General features: G+C 39.2%; 1 protein-coding gene across 2 annotated transcripts in view; it reads right to left on the reverse strand.

Moving 5' to 3' along the window:
- The window catches only part of LOC149162740 (Alg9-like mannosyltransferase family), a 117,388-nt gene extending 111,832 nt beyond the window's left edge, over positions 1 to 5,556 (reverse strand). Inside the window, exon 1 of one of the 2 annotated variants that reach the window (XM_089437359.1) lies at positions 4,791 to 5,553. The gene's annotated coding sequence lies outside the window, so the exon portion shown is untranslated. Of the gene's footprint in view, positions 1 to 4,790 lie in introns of both variants that reach the window. The other variant, XM_089437360.1, reaches the window with a different exon arrangement.
- Positions 5,557 to 6,000: the final 444 nt, after the last annotated feature.

Genomic DNA, 6,000 nt, shown 5'->3' on the forward strand with positions numbered 1-6,000 from the left:
AGGCTCCATCACATTGGGACTAATGAGCAGGTAGCCGACATTCTGACGAAACCCCTGGGAAAGATCAAATTCCTGACTTTTCGAGAACTACTAGGAGTCGTGGAGAGACCCTCTTATGAGGGTCCTGTATGATGCATACATTGAGCTCTGGGAGCTCCGGGGGGCTTGGGGTATTTCTTGGAGTGACAAGCGACCATAGTGTGACTCGCCCTTCCCTAGTGGTGCGCTATGTACAAGGTGAATGATTCAGTCTTCCCCTATGATAACCCGTGGCAACATGTACGCAGGATGAGTGGTTCATCCTTCTCCTGCCGAGACATCCTACCCATGCAGTCTGGGACTCATGGGAAGTACCTCTCATCTATCCAATGAGTAGGGAAATGAGGATAGGGACCATAGTAGTACCGATGAACGCATCATGTATCTACTGTACTCCCTATGCTAGGATAACATTGATCTGGGATCAATTGGAACTGACTTCGGGTCAGTAAGAGTGATATAACACACTCTCTTTATTTGGAACTGATTTCGGATCAGTGAGAGTGGTATGACACACTCTATTCATTGGGACTGACTTCGGGTCAGTAAGAGTGCTATTAGACACTCTCTTTTATCTGGGACTGACTTCGGGTCAATAGAGGATGGTATGATACATTCTCAATCATTTCTTCTTCTTCATAGTTCAGTAGAGCAGAGCAAGGTTGTGCAAGGTAGTGCATTTGATGGCAAAGATAGTACTGACAGACAGATGGATTAGGAGATGGAGTTCTCCCTAGTTGAGAAGGGTGTTAAAATTGACAACTAGGGCCAAACTCCATGATTCATGGAGATATGAATTTATTTGTATTTCTTGACAATTTATCAAGGTCGGCCAGCAAGTAAAACAGTGATTTTGACCCCCAACTTATCCTCCACGATTCATATAAAAGGAGACCTTGTGGCATTATTCCACTCATCTCACCACACATCTTCTCTCTCTCCTACACATTAGAAGAGCATCTCTCTCTCACACGTGTGGCTGAAAGGAGGACGCAGATTTCTGGTTAGGGCAGCATTGACTTGGGTTGACCTAGCTGCAGGTGGGCAGATTGGACAGCGTTGACCAGCGTGGAGGCTTTCTTGACTGCGGTTTGGGTTGGGCAGCCTCTCCTAGGCTAGCTGCATTTTTGTTCAGCCTTTTTGACCAAGTTTGACCACTCTTTGACCTGTGTTGACTGTCAAAGAGTTGCCGCAGGTTTGACCTGTGTTGACTGTCAAAGAGTTGCCACAGGTTTGACCAAACGTTGACTACAGTTTGACTGGGTATTGTGGACTGTTTTGGGCTACCTATGCTTGTTGTTGAAGATCGAGTTCTTCAAGGTTGACTTGAGGTCATTTGGGAGCTGTTTGACCAGCTTTGACTTTGTTGGTTAAGGTTGTATTGCTGCTGTTATAAAATCACAGATTTGTGATATTGTACTATCTCTCTCTCTCTGCTGAATTATTGAAGAATATAGAAGAATTGATCAAAAGGTTTCCCCGCATTGGGGTTTGTCCCTGGTTGGTGCCACATCTTGTGTCTCTTGTCTTGGCTTGTCTTCTGTTGTTTACATTTATGTTCTATCTGCATTTTACTATCATGTTGATGTGATTGCAATACTAGAAATTAATATTGGGCTAATAAGAAGATTTGAAGTAAATTGCTCTTAAGCATAGAACATACCATAATTTAACAATATCCCACAACAAGAAACCAAGTTGTCCCTTAAATGCTTTGGTGTAATGGAGCAAGATCATGTCATTGCTTGTATTCAAGTTATCAAGGAATTCGACTATTCATTTGTTAAACCTACTCATCAAATTCCCTGATAACTTATAGTCAAATCTCTCATAAAATTTTGTTAGTATTAAGAGAGGGTCTTTTCTAACTGCCCAACATTTCATGAAAGCGTCATTGAAAGCATTCCAATAATTAATGTTATTGTCAAGGAGACCATTGAACCATGTTCTAGTATTCCCAACTAAGCTTAAAGAGAACAACTTCATGACCACATCCTCTTCTTCATTTGACACATCATGTTCACCTACTTCCTTGTAAAAATTCTCAAGGTGTGTTTCAGCCTTAATTGTGTCATCACCAGCAAACTTTGGCAACCATTTCTGATATTTTTCAGACATATTGTGAGGACAACCCCTTATCCTGGACATGTCAAGTGGCTTCTAAACATGTTTCACCCAAGTCTTGTCACCCATGATGACAGTTTGAGTTTGGCTCACAAAAGGATTTGGATTGACAAGAATACTAATAGAGGAAGTTTGGGAAACCTCTTACCTCTTTCTTCCTTCTTCTGTAGACTTTTTTAGGGTCCAAAAGGCTACAGTAGAGTGTTTGATTTGAACTTTGAGTTGAATACCCATAGACCCTTCACTCGATGGAGTTGCCAGGTGAGCTAATTGATAAGTCTCAAATTTTACTCACCAAGTTTTATTGAAACCAATGCTGAATACCTAGGGAATAGACTTTTGCCCAGCAATGGCGCCAAAATGTTATCTCGCAAGTTCTCCCTAGAGCACAGTTAGATCTAACCATGGGGGAGAACTATGGATACAAATGGGCAAAGTCGCCCAATGTCACCTCGACAGCTTTATCCCTCACTTATAAGTTTCAGATATTGTGGGTTTTCCTAACCTAGGGAGGGATTCTTCACAACCACAAATTAATCTTTTAACTTAAGGAGTTTATTTGTCTTCAAAAATTATTGCGACAAATAATGATTAACTCACTACCGCAATCTTCACAAATAAAATACAAGATCTGAGAAAAGAATGCACACATATAAAAAAAATGACACCAGTATTTTGGACAATAGTCCCTAGAAAAAACCCCAATGTGGGGAAAGCCAATTCAATAGATGAGGGTTTTAATATTAACCTTCGACAATTTGAGAAATACGACAACTACTTGCCTCTTACTGGCTAAGCTCCGGGAAATATTATTTCACCACTCCAACTGGCAAATCAATCTGGAAACACTAAGTTTCCCTCTGCAAAACCAACTCGGCCTCCTTCAACAAACTCACAACTTTTCCCTGCAACTCGCACTAGCAACTGAAAATGCTACCGAAAATTCGTTCCGGCAATATACTACCTCCCTTTGTCCATTAAAGCTACTCACACCTCCTCCGATAATTATTCTAGTAAATTGGAAATGGAATTACTACTCCAATAACTCACACTAGGTAAACTGGCAATTCACACTACTTGACCATCCCTCTTTCTGCAAAATAAATTCGACCTTTCTCTGACTCTGAGAATACTGGAAATCACAGTGGAAATATCCTCCGAAAATCTTCTCCCAAATTCTCTGTTAAAACCCTTACTGCTGGTGTCTACCTCTACTTCAACTATGCCCTTGCTAATCACTGGAACTGGGTAAGTCGAACTACTTGAATGATCTTGTGTATTCTCCAAGGCCCCATCAACTTGCTCTTATAATCTCTCATTAAGCAACCAATGACTATGATCTAATCACAATCGATGGCTAAGATCATCTTGACCCCATCAAGTGACTTTTCCAGAAATCTCAAGCAAAATAAATTTTCCTCAATTAATTCGATTTAATTAATCAGTTTTTCTAAGTTAGACTTAGGGAAATAATTAATAATTGGCTAATTAATCTAATTGAGGTGTTTCTTGCGAAACATTTTTTGGGTATTGGAGAAAATGTGTTCCTTAGCCTCATGGACACCATAAAAACTAGAACACTTGTCCATTGCTACCAAACACTAACATTCCCTAGGTTAATTTTTAATTCTAAACCTGTCACTGGTATGGGTGAATAGCAAAAATCTTATTATAAATTTACAATGTCCAATCAGAGAAGACTAAATGTTTGATCCCTTCAAATGTGCTAGTGACTTAATGAAAGAAATTCAAAAACATACTTTTGTGACCATGCGAATTTAGGAACCATCACAGAAATTTAGTAGTCAAAGAGTGCATTTGAGCAAACGATGCATTAAATCTCATGCCACCAATTTCATAAATCAGCATGTAGCAGTCATGCACATATGTAAATGTCATTCACTCGATCAATTTTTAATACCATCCAGAAGCATGCAAATTTGTCACATAAAATGAGGATTATTTGGCAATCAAGAGAATGTAAAAGGTGTTCAAATGTCACACACCCACGAGTTATTGTACCATTAATGGATTAAAGCGTATGCAATTGCTAAATCCAATCGAATGCCTTAAAATTTTACACAATTAGAAATGAAGCAGAAAAATCTTAATGTTTTGTTGTAACAGCAGTATTTAGAACGATAATTAAATGATACAGCACTTCATGTATTTTACGAGACATGCATTTAATATTCAGCATAATTTGTCTGGACAGTTGAGCGTGAGCAAAAAAAATGAAGATTTAGATTGACAGATCCTTGAAAATTTTCAAGCTTAAGATAAAATAAAAATAAAAATTGCAATACAATTCCATGTATTGGGAGATTTTTTTTTATGTTAAATGGGTTAATTGTTTCATGAACCATAAACATTTCACACTGCCCATTTAACCCAAAACAAAAATAGATAACTTGTAACCAAATCAATTAACTTGCGCGTTATCCAAAATCTTACTGAAATTTTATCAAAATTCCAAAATTACCACTTGCAGTTTTATCTTGGAGAATACTGTGAAATTCCCAAAGGAATTCAAAGATTCACATATTATAAATGGCCTTTTCCAAATATACCCTTGATCTATGGCAGCAAGTATCCGGATAATTTCAGCAAGTAATTGTGTTGCAGACCTGGTTTATGGAGTGTTGCCGTTGAAGGTGAAGCTGCGAGTCGACTTAGAAACAGGCGAGTTCTCTGAAGGATTCAATGCAGGTTGGCTTTCACTTCATTGACCAGGAGCCAGCCTGTAAATAGAGTCGCAAGGTGTGGAATGCCAGTTAAGTGATCGATGAAGAGGGGGCCAAGGTGGCCCGACGCAATGGCCTCAGAAGAGATACGGCTACGGCCTACACTCATGTGCACAGTGGTCGTGGGCAGGTCCCTATACAGCCTCCTTACAGTGCCAGCTCCATGTCATGTAAACAATAGGGAATGGCTCGATTTGTGGTGGCCACGGCAAAGGAGGAGCTCGGATGCTGCGGATAGCACGAGGGTTTGTGGAGGAATAAAGGAGGAATAATGGAAGCTCTCGGATTTTGATTTTTTTTTAAGCTTACTGCTCTTCGGCCAGCAGAAGTTTCTATTCAGCGCAGGAGCCAAGGAGAGTACGCTTCAATGTTTGTGCCGCAAAAAGATCCTTTTATCCGACGTCTGGAAATGCCTTGTGGTTTGCATTTAGCAGATCGAGCTTCTTTGTATCAGTTCATATCATATCAGTAAGTTGTATGTGGTCGCACTACCTTAGTCTCTGTGTACAGAGACAGAGAGTAGAGGTATTGCACAGATTTGAAATTTCAAGAGCAGCAGTCTCGTGGTTTTAGATTCTTCCGTTAAAGAGTCCAAAGAGTTTCGCTCGAGTCTCAGCGGTTTGTTACAGCTTAAAATGGAAAGAAAGCAAATCAATAGTAAAGGTTAAAAAATGTTAAAAAGGGCAAGGAAATCCAAAGAAAGCAAATCAATATTACATGTTAAAAAGGATAAGGAAATTTGGGGTTTTGTGGAAAGAAATTATTTGGGTCAAATCAAAATTGTTTTAAAACAAAATAAGAAAATGGATTTGGGTAAATGCAAAGCAATATCGGAAGCATTTCAAGACATAGGCTTGTTCACTTTAAATGGGTACAAAAAAGAAGAAAATCATTCCAGCGGAAGAAAATAAATAAAAGCATCAAAAATAAGGAAGAATCAACCACTTACAGTCTCACATCTACACCTCTTACTTTGTCATCGGATCTCTATGTCCAAGAACTAATGAAAGTGAAGACAAGGTTGGAGATTTTCGAAGTCAAAGAACAAGAAAGGGACCACAAAATTTCAGAGATCACAGTTGCAAATCGATGT

This window comes from Pinus tabuliformis, chromosome 5_2 (genome assembly GCF_031772625.1).
Source record: "Pinus tabuliformis cultivar Carrire ecotype Pingquan chromosome 5_2, CPIR1, whole genome shotgun sequence".
NCBI lineage: Eukaryota > Viridiplantae > Streptophyta > Pinopsida > Pinales > Pinaceae > Pinus > Pinus tabuliformis.